Below are 17,557 nucleotides of genomic sequence, written 5' to 3'. Positions count from 1 at the left end.
TACAGAGTTACATTTCTCTCTCTATCTCCTCTGACTAGATAAGATACTTAAATTTCATGTGGCTACAGTCAGGGAAAAAAGTCCCCCAAGGCTGAATGTCTTCCTGTGGTTCAGTGAACGAACAACTGATTTCAGTTTAGTTCTCTCTCCCCATGTTTGAGGAGGGTGGAAGAGTTTAGCATTAGTCTTGCTACATCCTGCCTCTCCTACAAAGGATGCAATTTAGTGCGTGATAAAAAGTGGGAATTTAAAACTATAACTTGCTTTATAGGAGGTTACATTTTCAAAACACTGATGAACTTGGATGGCTCGATATTCACAGGTGAGACTTGGATACGTGAAGAGAGCAATCTTCAGAACTCCTCCTTGGCTCTGATAAGGTCTAGTGACATTTATTAATTATTTTTGTCTGAGAAATCAAAATAACAAATTGTTTTGTAAGCACAATTCCTAGTATAAGTAGTGCTTACAGAAAACTGTAACAACACTAGAACCCACAACCCCATGTAAATATGTTAACACTTCAATTACATCTGTTGCATGTCAATATTTTAAAATAATTCAATTTTCAAACTCATGGCCAGAGCCTGACTAATTCAAGGCATACTTCTTTCTAGGAGTATTTAAATTCTATAAAAATATTCTCAGAAGAGGAAAGAGGGAGAAATACTTTCAGTTACCATAATGCCAGCATTATACTCACATGGTACTTCCCTGTTAACATGTGAAGGGCAAACAGGGTAAAATAGGACCATACTCCAAAAGATACTCTCTAGAGGCCATCACTTTCTGTTATAAGAAGTCTTATTCTTATTACTAATTTTGCAAATAGTGATTCAAAACATTCGCTATTCCTCTTATACTTCCTTGTCAGCCTGCCTTCACCTTATGCCAGATTAATCTTGATGCAAGGAAGTCTCAGTTCTGTCAGCCTCAGATATTTCTTGCCATCAAAAATCACTGGCAAATCAAGAAAAAAGCATCATTTGTCTTACTAGAAGTAAGCAATGAAGAGCATTTTACAATGGCCCACACTCCAATCTCAGTGTGGCTATTAACCAGCTGAGATCAGCTTCAGCCTCCTGAGAGTCATGCTACAGAATTGATCAGTGAATGCTCCTAGCTCAGCACTTAAACACAGATTAGTGCAGCCACTCCAATCCAGCTCAGAGCAAGTCTTCATTGTGTGTTCCTTTATATTCCATGCTTCTTTAAAGGCAGTATTACAAAAACTTTTTACTCATTTAAGTAATAATAAGCCTGCTGCCATTTCAGTTTAGCTTCCACAAGTCTGCACATTTGTGTTAGAGGACAAGACTGTATTCAGCCACAATTCACAAAAGTAATCCCTTTTAATGCATTTGATAGAAGAGGAACACATCTCCCATCTCCCTTTCTGTTCCAGCTTTCAAGATTAATGTATTGACAGTACTTCTTTCCTAGTAATAATTTTCTTAATCGCTGGATTTTTCTAAGATGCCCTCCCAGAGCTTTGCTTTGGTTTTGTGTTTACTCAGTCTCCAACAACAGAGCTTGCCTCATCACCATATTTAGTCAGACACTTCTCTAGCTCCATCGTCATTAGGCTTAAAGGAAGTGACCCATTCTCCTTCCAACAATAATTCTGGAGTGTATCCAACACATGGAAGGACCAACTTTTGTCTATATATTCTCCCCAGTGAATAAACTCTTGCTTTCCAACAGAACTCCTCTGGTTTTATGCATCATTCAGTACTTTCGCTCAGTGACTACTAAACCTGAAGTAAAAAAAAATAAACAGCATAATAAGACAGAGTACCAGTAATAATATAAATTTTAAAAGAGGAATTAACAACTTTTTTTGGCTATTGGCTTTTCAAAGCTTCTATCTGTCTTAAAAGTCTTACAGGAAAAAAAATAAATCTCAAACCATGCCAGGCATAATTCAATCCATAATAATAAAATTCATAACTTTGGTCCAGAAGAAGCTTGCATGAGCCAAAAAGAAAGTATGCTGTAAGATTTTGACTCCTGCCTCTTGGACACATCACTGCTGGCCTTAGCCAATGTGATACTGAAATCTGGTGCCAAAACTGTCTCCAACACTTTAACACCTCTGTTATTTCTTTGCTGTGGACAAGTAGATAAGCAAGGGTGATGTCCAACTTCAGCCTGGTTCAGCAAGTGGGAGACTTGTGTTAAATTACTTCCCTTGTTGAAAACACAATTCACAGATCTATAGGATGCTCTGAGTACAGACTAGGCTGTAGTCTAGCTCCCTGGTGAAAGTACACCAACAGGCAGGAAGAAAACACACAGTGTGATTCCTGGGGTTGTCCTCTTCAGGGCCAGGAGTTGAACTCAATGATCCTTATGGGTCCCTTCCAGCTCAGGAATTCTGAGGTTCTATAGCTCTACATGATGCCATGAAATAAAGTTTCAGATGGCCAGAGGTAAATCATGTGACTCAAGGACATGAGAACTCTGCCAGGAGCAAGTAGCCCTAACTGTAGTTTCTGCTCTGGTCCTGTGAATCACATGGATGCATTCCTAACTACACTGTATGTATGAAATAAACTTATTACCGTGGGTAGGCCACAGAGTTGAAACAGCCTAGAAACCTCAGATTCCATGCACTTTTCCAAGTCAGGTCTCCCTGTGCCACTCTGCTCTGTGCAGTGTCAACATCTTGCCGTTTGATTTGATTTCTGAATGTCTCCAAAGGATGTCACCACTAAAATTCAGTGTAAGGTATTAGGTGCCTGAATCTTTCCTGGATGTAATTGCCTAGGCTTCACCTCTGGTCATTTAACATGTTCCAATGTACCAGGAGAGAGACCGAGTCAATTCCCCACCATCTAACAAGGAGGCTGCTGCAGGGAGAGATTTAAGCATTGCTGTCATTTCCAGGAAGACACTACCATGTGTCTACTTTTCTGAAGGTGAAATTTACATGAGAAGTGCCTGGGTGGTATGCAAAAGGAGCAAATAGAAATTTCAGAAAGAAAAAAAAGGCTAATATTTGTTTCAAAACAGGCAGAGCTGGGGATTGACAACAGATGATCTTTAAATCCCTTCCAACCCAAATCATTCTGATTCCATCATTCATGAAATTTTTTTCCCCAGCGACAATTTTCATTATTTTATTCAGGACCTTGTCCTTCTAAAGAGGAAACTGGTGGAATTTAATAAATTTCATTGTTTCATAGAACTTATTATAATGTTTCAGCAAATTTAAACTGCTTTTTAGGGAAGGGTGAATAATATTTCCGGACTGGGGTCCGTGAACCAGGGTGACATAACACTGACATTAACCACACCGCCACTGAGAGTCAGTCATCCCCTGTTGCCAATGAAAGCCTTATGTAAAGATGAAAAGTAAATCATTATCCCTATGAATAGCAATTGTATCTTATCAATTACTCAATTTTTCAAAATGGCATTTTCATCTCCAAAATCACAAATTTTATACTTCATCTTTCTCTTTGTGCTTTCCTTCTTATTATTTTTTGGGTCATTTCTCTCCCTTTCTTTGTCTCACATTCTTTACTACAGCAACTCCTAGTTTCCCATCTTGGATTTTACCTTAGTCTCATAAAAGATCAATAATTTCATAGTGAATGATTACTTGACAAAGACTGTAGTAGAAAATAGAGATGAGAAATAAGCATATTCCAAGCACACGGGCTTAGGCTGCTGATTCAGTAAAAGAAACACTAAGTCAGTGCATCTGAACATTTGGAAAGTTTATTTCCTGACTAATGAATATACCTCAGATTTTTTTTTTTAAATCAACCTATCCCTAAGATTCTTCCAAATTTGAAGGTGCTATAAACATAACAAGCAGAATGCAATCAGCCCTTAAAAAGTATTTTCAACACCTCTGTTCTTCACATCATCTTGTCTCTCCTCGATTTAGGCAAACTGCAAAAAACTCACTGCCAACCTTACAGGACTCATGCCTCAGCGTTTACCCAAGCATTTTGTAGGAATTATCTTCACAGCTGCTGGGTACTGTAGGCACACAGCTACTCCTTGTTTTATGACTGGATCATGGGGAAACAGACTGGTTTCAGCAAAAGTCACTCAGAGAAATGGTGTCAGAGCAAAGTGTAAACCTGATGATCCCAACTCCGTCTTATGAATCAATTGATTACGTTTTCTCTTTATCTGTTATTCTACAAGGACACTCTAAACATGTTGAATTATGTTTTGACACTTTTGAAACAGACTTCTTTTTTCTAAGTTTTTATATATTCTTTTTATACAATCTTCAGAAATTCTGAAAGCTGTAGTTTAATTTGGCTTTTGTTGTATTGTACAGAAATAGAGAAGATTTACTGAACCTCATATTCCATTCCATTCACAGTGAAGAATAAATCCTACTTTGCAGTACAACAATTAATATTGATTATATTACTTGAAAATGTAAGAGACTGCACACTTATATATTTTCCATGAACCAGTGTTCCAGGAAGGACCTCTATTTATTGTAGCTGCTGAATATGATCAAAGAAGAGACTCTTTAAAGAAGATAGTTCAAAATATGGAATTAAATATCAAGATTCAGTCTTAGAGGAACAGCACTTCTATCTATACAGAAAAGACTGGAGAGAAAACCTATGACAAGAATAGCTCACAGTTAAGGGGCAAAGTTTGGAATATAGAGTTTGCCTCTGGTGGAACATGAGACAAGGCTGAAGATGGCAGACAGTGCACAAGGAGGAGTGGAGCATGCTACGGGTGTCAGAAGTTGATGAGTTGAGTGAGTCTGATCATTTTCCACATTTCAAAAAAGCAGACTCAGTGATGGGGCAGGAATCACAGAATTACAGAATGATAGAATATCCTCTATTGGAAGGGACCAACACAAATCATCAACTCCAACTTCTGGCCCAGAACAGAATTGCCCCCAGAATCACGCCATGTATCTGAGAGCATTGTGCAAATGCTTCTTGAACTCTGCCAAGCTTTGTGCAGTGACTACTTTTTCGGGAGCTGGGTGTATGGTCCCTTTCAAGTTTTGAGTTGCTCAGAAGCCAGTGAAGCTGTTCCAAGATAGTATCTGCAGGGATTTTGTGGCATAGGTGCACATAAAATGAGTTTGGTTGGGTTTTTTTCCTTTTTTTCCTCTTTTACTAGCTACTGAATTTACTGCATTTTTGAGTGTGTCAATAATCCACATCAATCCATTATATAATTACTGTGTTTGGAGTGCCAATGGTGTTTGTGATTTAATTTCACCATGATTTCATATCCATTCATATTTACAATACAGACAAAATACAGACCAGCAAACAATTCCAATTGTGCATTAAGGAAGCCATGCATTTTGGAATTTATATAAACCAGCACAGGACTCAATCCTTTTTTGGGAATAGCATGCTTTTGTCAGAGCCAATTTGATAGAGGTGACCCTACCAAACAAAGCACTTCAGATACTGTCCAGCAGAGATCAGAAGTGAATAGACTCCTGTCAATCAACAGAATAATCAACAGAATCACCTTTCTGCTGATAGTGGCAGGCAGCATTTGCCAAGGGCTCTGCACCAAATCCAGACTGCTGAAACACCAGCACAATGACTTAGCCATGAAATCATCCCACTTCTTCGCAAATGGAATTGGATTCTGTTAGGAGACAGATTTAAGAGAAGGAGGGAGGGCACTCCTCTTGACAACTCAAATTCATAAATCAGAGCCAAAAGAAGCAGCAGGTTTCTGGCTACACTGCATTTAGATCAAAGGCTCTGTTATAGCTTATATGATTAATGAAAGATGAACAGCATTCCAAAGATTAACAAATTTAATTCCTGAGAGTGTAGCAGTTATCTGTGTGGGCAGACTGACCCCTAATCTCTGACTTGGTGCTGGACTGTGCCACCCTCATGTTTTTTCTCTGCTCCCCCTCCACCACCACCATCATGCTGGCAACTGTAAGATGACATTGAGTAGATGAGTTCAGAACAGAAAGATAAAACAATGTGGAAGGATAGAGATTGGGAGCTTATCAGCCAAACAGGACACCGGATATAAAAAGTAATCAACTTAAAGCTCTTATCAAAATGTTTCCTGGGAACAGTTTTGTTTGGTATGGTTGGTTTTTCGTTGGGTTTTTTAAAATAAGAATCTGTCATTGCTCAGGAAAAATTACAGGATTATTTTAAAGTAATTGAGTCTGATATATTCTGCATGTGGGCGTTTATGTGTTCCCTGAAGAATGCACATGGTTTGTAACTTGATGTGTTTTAAGCCAAAGGAATTAAATTACCATGTACAAAAGGAGTTTATCTGCAAGAGGAACCCAGACACAACTTTTTTCGGTCCTATTTAAAGGATGAATGGGAAAATACAGAAAAGGAATGCACACACTGCAGTATGTTAAGAATATAAACAATTAACTAAATATTTAGACAAATTACATATAGTTATGTGCTAAAACAAAATAGCTGCCTGTAAAATCATCCTTACCAGAATTCTCTCTGGAAATTTATTTGCAGAAGTTATTTGAAAAGGTTTGGAAATCTTACAGAGAATCCCATAATCTGATGACAACAAACAACTTTAGAAGTAGAATTTTTTTTTTTTTGTTTTCTGTTGTTGTTAGAGTCAGCTTTCAGGATTAATAATATTCAGTTTACATGCTTACTCTAGTATGAACCCATCCTGTTCTCCACTGCTTAGAACCCATGTTTTCCAATCTGGAGAATATCATTCTACTAATTTAAACAGTCTTCTGCTCATCAGAGAAAAAAAAAAAGTGATATTATTTCATGTATTTTTTCTAACTATCTTTTTTTTAGTAATGAAATTGCAATGAAAAAATGCAATGAAAAAGCTATTGGGCATGTGAGTGAATGAAGGGGAAATACTTCTTAATTAGATAGATAATATGACAATACTAAAAGAATGATAATAAGAGAACAGAGTAGAAGAATACAGTCACATGGAAAATGTTTCAATAAAGACAGAGAGATAATTTTAGCATCTTGATTCCTTGATTCCATCCTCATTTCATCATGGCATTTGGTGTAGCTTGCTTGGGGTTGGGTTGAAGGCAAATTAGGCTTTATGTAACATTTTTATTCCAGTAATTAATTTGTTTGCCAGCATAAATCATGGGAGCCTTACGGTTTTTACTTAGCTTCCTATGCCCAGATTCCAGACTATATTGTGGTTTAGATTTGGTGCTGGCCAAAAGACCCTTTTGCGTTGGAAGGCCACCAACAACACAACAAAGTATGCTATGGTTTTAGTGGTGTGTAAATGAACTTCTTTTGTCCAAGAGATCTCCTAGCTGGATACCACAAGGTGATCTCATTAGGGAAGGACACAACCCCAGCTGCCCCATATGCTCTTACAGAAGAGAGGAAGTTAATTTGTTCTAGTCACAAAAAGAATCTGTGCAAAACATACCATAGCTCTGCCTGGTGTTCCTACCTTGGCTTTCACATGCATAGAACGAGAGGTTCAGTCAGGCTTGAATTCTGCAGGAGGTGTGTCCTTAATATTCAATTTCTTATGAATATTTAAAAGTAATAAATGTCAAATTAAATGTTTAATGATCTTGTTTTGACTTAAATACCTTGAAGAGGATCAGGAAGAAGCCAAGCTATCTAAATTGGCCAGTCAGTGAGCTCAGAGGAACACCCCACAATTTCTACTGCTCTGGAGCAGGTACCCTGTGATAGCAACAGTGGTTGAATCACAAGAGACCGGTACACTGATGTATGGTGTGCCTACTCTTAGAAGCAATAAAAACGTCTGTGCTTTGCTCTATGCCAACAGACGTAGTCTAGATGGAGCACAAAATAATGATACAACACACAGCAACATCTTCACTCATTCCTTTACTTATTTTCTCATAGTAGCTATGGGATTTTGTTATGTCCTCTTGACATGTTAAGGTGTATGCAGTAGATTTCAGTAATTTTAAGTAAATTCAGCTGCTTAAACTACCCATTTGTATGATACCTTTTCATGATCGACTTGGATCTACTTGGGTCTAGCCTGAAAAGCATAGTTGCAGAGAAGAAACTTTCCACCTTCACTGGAAGGTGGAATTATCTGCACAGACACAGATATCCAGAAGATTTTTTTTTGCAGCCATCTAGCAGCTGCCTTATTATAGCCTATTTTTTAAGAAAGTGAGAGTTCAGGCCTCATTACTGTAAACTGTGGAAACAACATCCGTAATCTCAACTATTAAGGAACAGGGAGAAAGAAGTTAATTATGTACAATTACAGTTATCTTCACCTTGGTGTGCTTTAATGAACTACAAGAGTTTAACTCTGTACACATGACTTTTACAGAGGTCAATAGATTTGAGGCAAACTCGTGAATGACCTTTGCAGAGTGAGAGTTGGTATGGGGTAAGCAAAGGTGGCAGCTGAAATTATGGGGAGGGAGCGTATAGTTTCTCAGCCTCTTCACATTTAGTCCCTTCTCTGTTCAACTCTTATGGGCTTGCATTATTGTTGCATTCACTTCAAAACTAGCCAAGCTTTTTAAATCATGCCAGAGAAACATTCTTCTTTTTTTTTTTTTTGTTCTTTCTTACTGTCTTGGATTTTTTAGGTTTGAATGAAACCAAGAAAATATTAACAAGCATTCAACTCAAAGCCACTCATCCTATTCATACACCCCAGTGTGGCATTTGCCTCTGGACTAATCAAGTTAGTCTTGCTTTGCCAGTCAAAGCTGAAGGCAAACAAAAGTCTCACTTCAGTTAATTGAATCCCACTTACACTGTCCAAAAAGAATGCAGATACTTAATTTGTTATCACATTATTCCCACATTGCAACTACCCAAAAGTTCATATGTGGGTTGGGAATCCAGAGTTTTAGGCATTTCCCAAACACACAATTAAAGGACAGTTTCAAACTTCAAGAGCTTATTTTGTAAGTGAGATCTCTGGAGGACAGGAATGCTGAACTGTCTGGACTTCCTCTGTTGACAGTTTCTGGTGGAACATTTTTTTTTCTTGTTTTTCTTTATCTAAAGTAAGTGCAAGTTTTTCTTCATGCCTGTAGGAAACCTTTCATTGACCCATTTCCTGAACCAAACAAACAGTCATCAGTTTATAATTGGGTGAATTAGCCACAGGAGAGAAAGCAAACTTTAAAATAATTGCTCTTTTTCCTCATTTATATCAACATTTTTTCTGCAACAAGCCACCTGGCTCCAAATATTTGTTTTCTAATCACCCAAGAACAAAACTCACCAGACAGCAGATCCTGAAAAGTCCTACAGCAAAATTCTACTCAAATCACATCATCAGCTTTCAAAAGCCATTCAAAAGGAGAAGATCAGCAGAGCATTCCCCCATACTGTGCATCCTTTGGCTGGGAAAGTGAGCCCTCCTGCAGCTCAGAGCTAAGGAAGAGGGAATTTTACTCTTTAATTCTCATGAAGTACACAGAGAAAAGGAGGGAGTGAGTGAAGGGAAACTAGTGCTGATCAGAGGAACTACTAATAGAACAGGAGAGTTTGAAGATGTCTGATCTCTTCTCTGCCATGAGTGCAGATAAAGTCTCAGATGAATTATGAAACACAGATCCCTGTCATGCCCCCCATGCAAGTTCAAGGAACAGCACAGTTGTGTACTCCTCACAGGATACTCTGCCAATTTTATATTAATTCCCCACCTACTTTATAGAAAGAGATATTTTATGTATTTTCTGTAGACAATATATGCCTATTTTTACCAGTTTTTCTCTGATATGCTCAGGGCAAGGATGTCTTTAAAATATGCCTTGTGTTTTTGCACCTGTGTAGGAAGACCATCGGAAATCATTATACTGCAAGCTCTGCTCTGATTTGAACATTTTGTGTTCCAAGAAGGTTTATCTCCACCCTGCTGTCTGCATACCTACAGCTACAGGAGTCATCTCACCTCACTTTCACTCATCTCCAGGGCCAACATCTGCATGCAAGCTCGTTTTCAGTTTCTCTTCCTTACAGTCACCGGAAAGAAATAAGTCCTCCTAGGGAATGATTAATTTGACGGATTTCAAATAGCTGCCGTATGGTGAGATAATTAGGCCTTAGAAAAGTCTAATTATTTCTGTTGACTATAAAGGGAACCTTGTTGATTCCTAGACATACAGAAACCTGCTCTGGCTCTGGCATTTCCTGAGCTGCAGATCATCAGTAGCTGGAGGAAAGACATGCTTGCCTTATCCTTTGCATTTCCCTCAGCACCCACCTTCTACTCCTGGTTATGGACAAAATGGTCTTTCAGTGAAATTCAAGTTTTACCAAATTGTGCAACCCTTCTGGAGTACTGTCATCCTTGGCTCTATCAATTATACCGGCTGCAAGGCAGAAACTACAAAAAAAGTCTTCAAACATACCCAAACTCCAGGTAAGGTAAAATGCAATAACTCTTTGAGAGCTGCAAGTCTGCTTGTAGAACATACTCTTGATATGTAGCAGTGCAGACATTCTCTGTGCTCGCTTGGTATATGTGGGAAACAGGGACTAAGGGGGCACAGACCTTTCCTCATGGAGGCTGTCTTCAGAGGGGTAGGGAAGCTGGAGTCTCCTACCTATCTGGCTTTTCCAGTGAGTCAGCTGAAAGAGACAATTTATCCCTCAGGTAGTTTCTTCCCTGTCCACTAAGACAGAGCATCTGAAGCCAAATTGCAAGGTTTTAATCAATATCATGTTGTGGATTGACCGTGGTTTATACCACCATGAGCCCACCAAGATGCTATTTCACTCTTCCTCATCAAGACAGGAGAAAATACAGTAAAAACTCATGGGTAAAGATACAGACAGGGAGACCACTCACCATGTATCTTCACAGGCAAAACAGACTTTTCTTGGTGAAATTTATTTAATTTCTAGATAATGAATACAAAAATAGGATGGTGATAAATAAATTTAAAATCACCATGTACCTGCTCCTCCCTTCCTCCCAGACTCAACTTCCCTCATGACCTTTCCACTGCTTCCTCCCTGAGCACTGCAGGGGGATGGATGGGACTTGTAGTCAGCCCATAACATTTCATCTCTGCTACTCCTCCTTCTGCATGCTGTTCCCCTGCTCCAGCATGGTGTCCCTGCCACAGGAAAAAGTCAGATCTGCATCAACCTCTTCAAGGTGGGTTCTTCCCATTGGTTTCAAGGATTGGTTCAGTGTACTTTTTTCCATGGGCTGCAGGCCTTAAGGAACAGACAGCTCAAGTGTGTGGTGGTGTTTCTCAATCACCTTTCAAGCAGACCTGATCCTGTGGGCTCCTCTCGATAAGCCACTGTTCCTGACAGAAGCCTGTTCCACCATGGGCCTTCATGGGCTGCAGATGGAGCTCTGCTCCACCATGGACCTCCATGTGCTGCAGTGGCACAGGGGCCTCACCTTGATTTTCATCGTGGGCTGCAGAGGAATCTCAGCTCCAGTGTTTGGAGGACCTCCTCCCTCTCTCTCACCAACCTTGGTGTCTGCAGAGCTGTTTCTCTTACATTTTTCTCAACCCCCTCTCTCACTGAACAGCATTTTGAGCCCTTTTTTCCATATGTTATCACAAAGGCACCACCAACACTGCTTATTTGCTCAGCTCTGAAGAGTGGCAAGTCCATCTTGGAACCAGCTGAAAGTGAGCTTGTCTTCCCATAGAATCCACCCCTGCAATCCCCCTGCTATCGAAACTTTTCATTTAAGCACAATACACTTCACAAAGGCCAGGATTTCCATCAATGTCTTTTCCTAGATTTGTCAGTAAAGTCAGCCAATGTATGTATGTATGTTTTATGTATGTGTTTATGTATGTATCTATCTCATCTATTTAATCTATTTAATCTATCTATCTATCTATCTATCTATCTATCTCATCTATTGATCTGTCTATCCATCCATCTATCCATTCTCTCTTTTCTGCAGTCCAGACTGTTCTCTTGGGCATATTTTTCCTTATTCCTCCTCATAACCTCAATTTAAGGCTGTAGTAATTAGCCACAGGTGCAAAGAGTACAGCTTCACACTCCTTGCAAAGAAGAAAGTGATAAATTAATTTTCTATGTCTCTCTGCAACATGCCTTTTAGCTCCTTATCAGGGAAATACTTCATCAGTGCTGGTCCCTTTGCTACTGTCAGTTATTTCAGGAATGCTATGAAATTAATGAGACTAATGGCTTTTATTTCTTTGTTGTTTGGGTTTTTTTTCCTGTGGTTTTTTAAAAAAGTATAATTTGTTTAGGGATTCTTTTTAGCCCTCGTAACTCCCATTACACAACTCCCATTATGTGCTCTGACTGCCCACGGCCTCCTTTTGAAAAAGAATAATTTGGGAAGCAGATATATGCAGTCAACCTCCCCTCTGAGGAAGCTTAATGGAAAATCAAAATTATGCTGTTTCAGAAACACTTCCATACAGAAATTTTGAAATGTGATTTAACAGACAAGGTTAACATGCATTTCAGGATGGCTACAATAAAATCACAGGTGTAGCACAATATCTTTAACCCTATTCTGTCATTCTTGGATGGATCATGAAATAACTGCAGCTTTCATCGTGCTGTGGAATCGGGCCTTTTGTACTTTCATCATATATATATATATATATATATATACACACACATCAAAGTCCTTTGCATAAGCATATAAATTAATATATGTATATATAAAAATTAATGGAATCAAATGTGAATATCACTAATCAACCAAGAAGACACTAATGCCAAGAAGACAAAATAAATGATGTTACTTCTGACTTCACTTTTTCTCTCTATATCTCCTATTCTGTTGGAACTTTCATACTTTCATTTCTAGTGTAATCTAAGTATTAGGTGAATTTTCAGCAGACAAGATTTTACAGACTATGGAGAGCATGAACTACATGTTCTATAGTAGATTAGTGGTTTTAAGGCGCTAGTAGGAGGAAGTCAGGATTTTTCTTTTTCTGTAAGCCTATCTTTAGGATTAGTGTCAGGTTTTATTTTGAAAGACTGTTATCTTAAAATCTTCTTCTAGTGTTACAGTTGACTGTGTCAGAGAATCTCCAGGAAAAACTTGCCTAGAAGTAACTAAAACTGCTTTTCCAGCAGAAAGAAGGAGCTGCAAGAAGGAAAGTATTCAGAGCTTGTATTTGAGTCCTTACTTTCCACCCAGAGGTATATGGGACACACTGAAGTCTGCCTGAGGTGCAGACTCCACAAAAACTTTCACGGATATGAGCACTGACTGATGTGTTCATGGAGCTTCTGTCACTGGTAGGAATGCTCCTGTGGAAGCTGCCTTCATTCTCTGAGGAGACAAGGAAGTACAAAACTGTACTAGTGGAGGCTTGGTTATTGGTACAGCTGACCATTTTTAATTTTTGCTTCTTCTTAAACATGAAAGCAAGGAAGAACATGTTGTACGACAATTACACTAAAGTAGCCAGGACAGCTCCTGCAAAGAATTATGCACACACAACATACACATAGCTATGTTCAATTCTCTGGAAAAGTGATCTAATTATCTATAGCAGATCCCTAGTCTGTCTCTCTTATCTGCATTTTCTTTTTCCTTCTATAGGGAAGTGTCTATCATATCACAGGTGATAGCACTCTACAATAGAGGCTCATTACATTAATTAAAACCCAACACCACCAAAGAAAGAACTCTTCCACTTCAATATCTCCCAGTATACACACACAGATACACAAATAAACCTATAGTACTGAATAAAAATAAAATACAGTGAAGGATGGCTCCTTTGTAGTCATGTGGCAGGGGCTGTGTAGCTACAGACTCATTTTACTTAGCTTTGAGTTACATTTACTGTTGGAAAACCTTAGCAAGCCACATCCCAAGGTCCATGCCAGCTCCTCTAGCATGATCTTACATGAGAATATCTTTCTGCTCACAGGCAGGGGACCCTACAGGGTATGTTCCTTGGCTGATGGTCCAGTACACTTGTCTGGCTAAGCACTTCAACTCCATATTGCTCAGCTGATATCACAGTGTCATGAAATCCTATATTGGATTGGGCTGGAAGGCATCTTAAAGATCATCTTGTTCAAACTGCTATGCCATGGTCAGGGACATGTTCCACTAGACCAGGTTGCTCCAAACCCTATCCAGCCTGACCTTGGACACTTTCAGGGATGGGGCAGTGTGGTGGCTCTTCCTTTCCCCTCCTCTCCCAGACCACACTTCAATTCTTTAAATGACCTTAAAACACTCATTCACAAGAGGCAGCCTCTAAGCAACCTATGCCAATGCCTCCCTCACCAACTCACAGGAAAGAATTACTTCCCAATATCTAGTCTAAACCTAATCTCTTTCAGTTAAAAGTAATTCCCTCTTGGCCTATTGAACTACCATTTTACTCAAGAGTCTTGTGATAGCCTTCCTCAGTGCAAAGTATAAATCTAATTGTAAGAGTAGGATTATTATGCAGAAAGATCAACATTTCAACCACTAAAATATCTGGATCTCTTCTGAGTAGATGAGATAGCAACTCTCTCACCAAAATAGGCTTACTGGACTGGCTAAGAAATGAGTTGCACCAAGGAAATTCTAAAGGAAAATTATGCTAGTCCAGACATATAAATGCACTGGTAGTGTAGCAAAATAATTTTTTTGCTAGCATGTTGTGAAATTTATATAAAGGATAACAGAAAATAAAGACAAACAGAGAAAACCCAAGGAGGACGTTGAGAAATTCTGACAAAAACAGTTTTGAGACTGTGAAATATTCAGAGGAATGCAAAAGTACTATAAGAGGCTGAAAGATATTTTTATTTTGTCTTCACCAATTTGAGCTGGCTGCTAATCTGGGAAGCAGCCAGATTTTTATTTTCCTTCTCTTGTGCCTTGTAAACACTTACTTATTTAGTTAAAATGCAAAGATTGTTAAAAACACTTTACCAGATGCTTCCCTGGGTTCAAAACACAATTGCCTTTGGAACTCATATTTGGTCTTTTTATTCTGCTTATGGTAATTTAGTCAACCTATGTGATAGCAGTTAAATGTTCAAAGCCTCACTTCTAAGACATATGCTCTAGGTCAAGCGTATCCTCAGAAATTGTGCCCAAGAAATCAGGGCTCTAAATATAAATATCACAATCTAAAAGAATATAAAGAGAACCTTACTGAGAACACCATGTAAATGACAGCCTGAAACAATATACAAAATTCATTCTGGTTGTATTTGTGCTTTTGCGTCCATAAAAGCAAATTAAAGGAGATGTCTGCACAGAGCTTTGGGTATACAGGTCCAATCTAGAAACTATTGTAAATCTTCTAACAAATTTAAGGAACTCTAAGATGGGTGTTTCTGTGCTGCTCCTCCCCGCCTGCTCCACTACAATGATCCTTGAAGAGAAAGCTTTGCTCTGGAGAATATTCAAGCCAAAGGGTGACTACTTGCAATTCAAATGAAACGCCTTCATACTTCATCAGGGAAGGAGAAGAGAGTCACAGAAATGTCACTGTCAAGAATTATCTTTCTTTTTACATGATATCTTTATGCTGAATTTTTAAGGTTCGGGGGGAGGATTGCTGGTTCAGTTGCTGAGTTGTTGAGATCTGATGTGTCTATCAGGGTGTTTTCATAGCAGCTGTGGACCAAGAAGACAATGAGGTGGGCTATTTTTGCTAGAGAGCAAACCTCTTTTGAAGTGAAGCAGGCCAAGACAACGTGTCCTTTTGAACTTCAGAGTTTTAATCTGTGTTGTTGCTGTCAATTTTACAGGGGAAATGAATTCTGTGGTCGAAAGTGCTTACTTAACTGATCTGAATCACTTCATGAAATACCAAGATACCTGAAATATTGATACCTGAGAAACTTTCCATGACCTGTTGATACCCTATGAACTGACCTCCAAGGTAACAAGTTGGTATATTTCCCTTCTCCAAATAAGAAGCGTATGGCAGAGAAATTCTGTGATCAGCTAAAACTCATGCAAGCCTGATTAGGAAGAGAAGAGAATCTGTGTTTTTTATGTCACTTGACTGCTGATTCCCTCAAACTCTGAATGTGCAAATAATTTTTTTCTAATGGAATAACTGATTCTAAAGGAATCCAGTGAGGGTTTATTATAATACCTTAAGATTTGTAGCCCACTTGTAGATACAAAGCAGACTAAACCTCCATCTTGCAATTTAGGTAAGTGACAGTAGTTTCTAGTCCTCATTTTCAGAAATATATGTAATGGAAATATGAGGAATTGTAATGACTGTCCCCTCCACCTCCATCTCTTGCATACATATCTCATACCTCCATATCTCAACTCGGAAGATTATCATATGAATTTCTGTAATGCTCAAAGTTCCTATCTGCTTTTAAGATCTACACAGTTTAAGTATTGAAGTTTTATTTGGTGAGTATCTTTGAGAGGACTGGCCTGATAATGTGAATATTTTTAAAACTGTTTAACAAAATATCCCTAAGATGGGCATTTCATGACCTGTAATGATGTCTTAAAGATGGAGACTCTGTGCCCTGCATTTTGAATTTAACACACTTTGAATTTCCTTTACGTCAAGTAATGAGACCAAAGCAAACCCAATTTGCAGTTCTCATTACTGTTTTTGTCCAGGAATCAAGGGATTAAAAAAACCCACTATATTTCTTAGAAACAAGACAGCAACATTACTGATCATGACCCCCTAAAGCTGGAGGCCTTGTTATTAGTTATTTCCAGCTGTGCTCCTAGTGGATGCTTCCACCCTGGTCCAGCAGGATCCCAAAGGGCATGTCTACACTTCAGCTGCTGAGGCACCCTTAGATTTATTGTCATAACCAGGAGCATGTTCTCTGTAATGAATAAACATTGCTGTGGCTCTGTCACTTTCTGATTGCACCAGTTAACAGATGGACATACAAATTTGGGTTGGCACCTGCTACTGCACAGTTTTCCCCCTTGTTTTCCCAAAAGGGAGAGAGTTTTGTTTGATCTTGGGTGTTTAAGAGTAGAATCAGACCCTCGAAACTCATAAGTAAGGAAACACAAGTGCCTGAAAAGATAATGGTTTGCACAGCCCTGGAAAATACAAACGTAGATTGTTTTAAATACAAATAAACTTCAGCAAGCTCAAGCAATTAGCTTGGCACAGCCCTGAAATGTGTTTAATGGCTGAGTGATCAAAAGGTTTTCCATCAGCTTTAGCTGAATCAAACTGGTAAGTAAATCTTTCCTTCCACATAATTTTCTGAAGTTTGAAGTGACAAATTGGACTGAACTCAATTAAAGCAGCAGGTTCTGTACGTTTAATTGCAAGCAGTGACTATGATTGTGAAGGAATCCAAATCAGAATGAAAACACAGATGTGGCTGTGGCAGAGCTCTGTGAAACACAAAGAGGCGAAACAAAGTTCAATCAGAAAAAAAGTTACAGGCAATGTAAAATTATGTATTCTGCTGTACTTCTGGAGCACTAGCTGTAGGCAAGTATTAGAATATAAAATTGGGAAATGTTCACCTAGCTACACTGCTGCAGTCCAGAGTATGCTATGTGAAAAAGTAAGTAAATATTTGTACAGCAGTTTGACTGTGGAAAACACCAGAAAATACTAATGGTATTTCTTATTACGATGCAATGATACTTCAAATAATTAGCTGTAGCATCAGTTGCACTATATTAAAAG

General features: G+C 38.7%; 1 protein-coding gene and 1 long non-coding RNA gene across 6 annotated transcripts in view; one reads left to right on the top strand and one right to left on the bottom strand.

Annotated features, from left to right (window-relative positions):
* The window catches only part of TENM4 (teneurin transmembrane protein 4), a 1,559,611-nt gene that overhangs the window by 657,261 nt on the left and 884,793 nt on the right, over positions 1 to 17,557 (bottom strand). The gene's annotated exons all lie outside the window — the stretch shown is intronic.
* The window catches only part of LOC135294455 (uncharacterized), a 93,170-nt gene continuing 86,544 nt past the window's right edge, over positions 10,932 to 17,557 (top strand). For 2 of the 3 annotated variants that reach the window (XR_010356562.1, XR_010356564.1), the window contains exons 1-2: positions 10,932 to 11,085; positions 15,663 to 15,796. This is a non-coding gene — a long non-coding RNA (uncharacterized LOC135294455). Of the gene's footprint in view, positions 11,086 to 15,662; positions 16,077 to 17,557 lie in introns of all 3 variants that reach the window. The other variant, XR_010356563.1, reaches the window with a different exon arrangement.

This window comes from Passer domesticus, chromosome 2 (assembly GCF_036417665.1).
Source record: "Passer domesticus isolate bPasDom1 chromosome 2, bPasDom1.hap1, whole genome shotgun sequence".
NCBI lineage: Eukaryota > Metazoa > Chordata > Aves > Passeriformes > Passeridae > Passer > Passer domesticus.
This window is presented reverse-complemented; position numbering and strand designations above follow the sequence as displayed.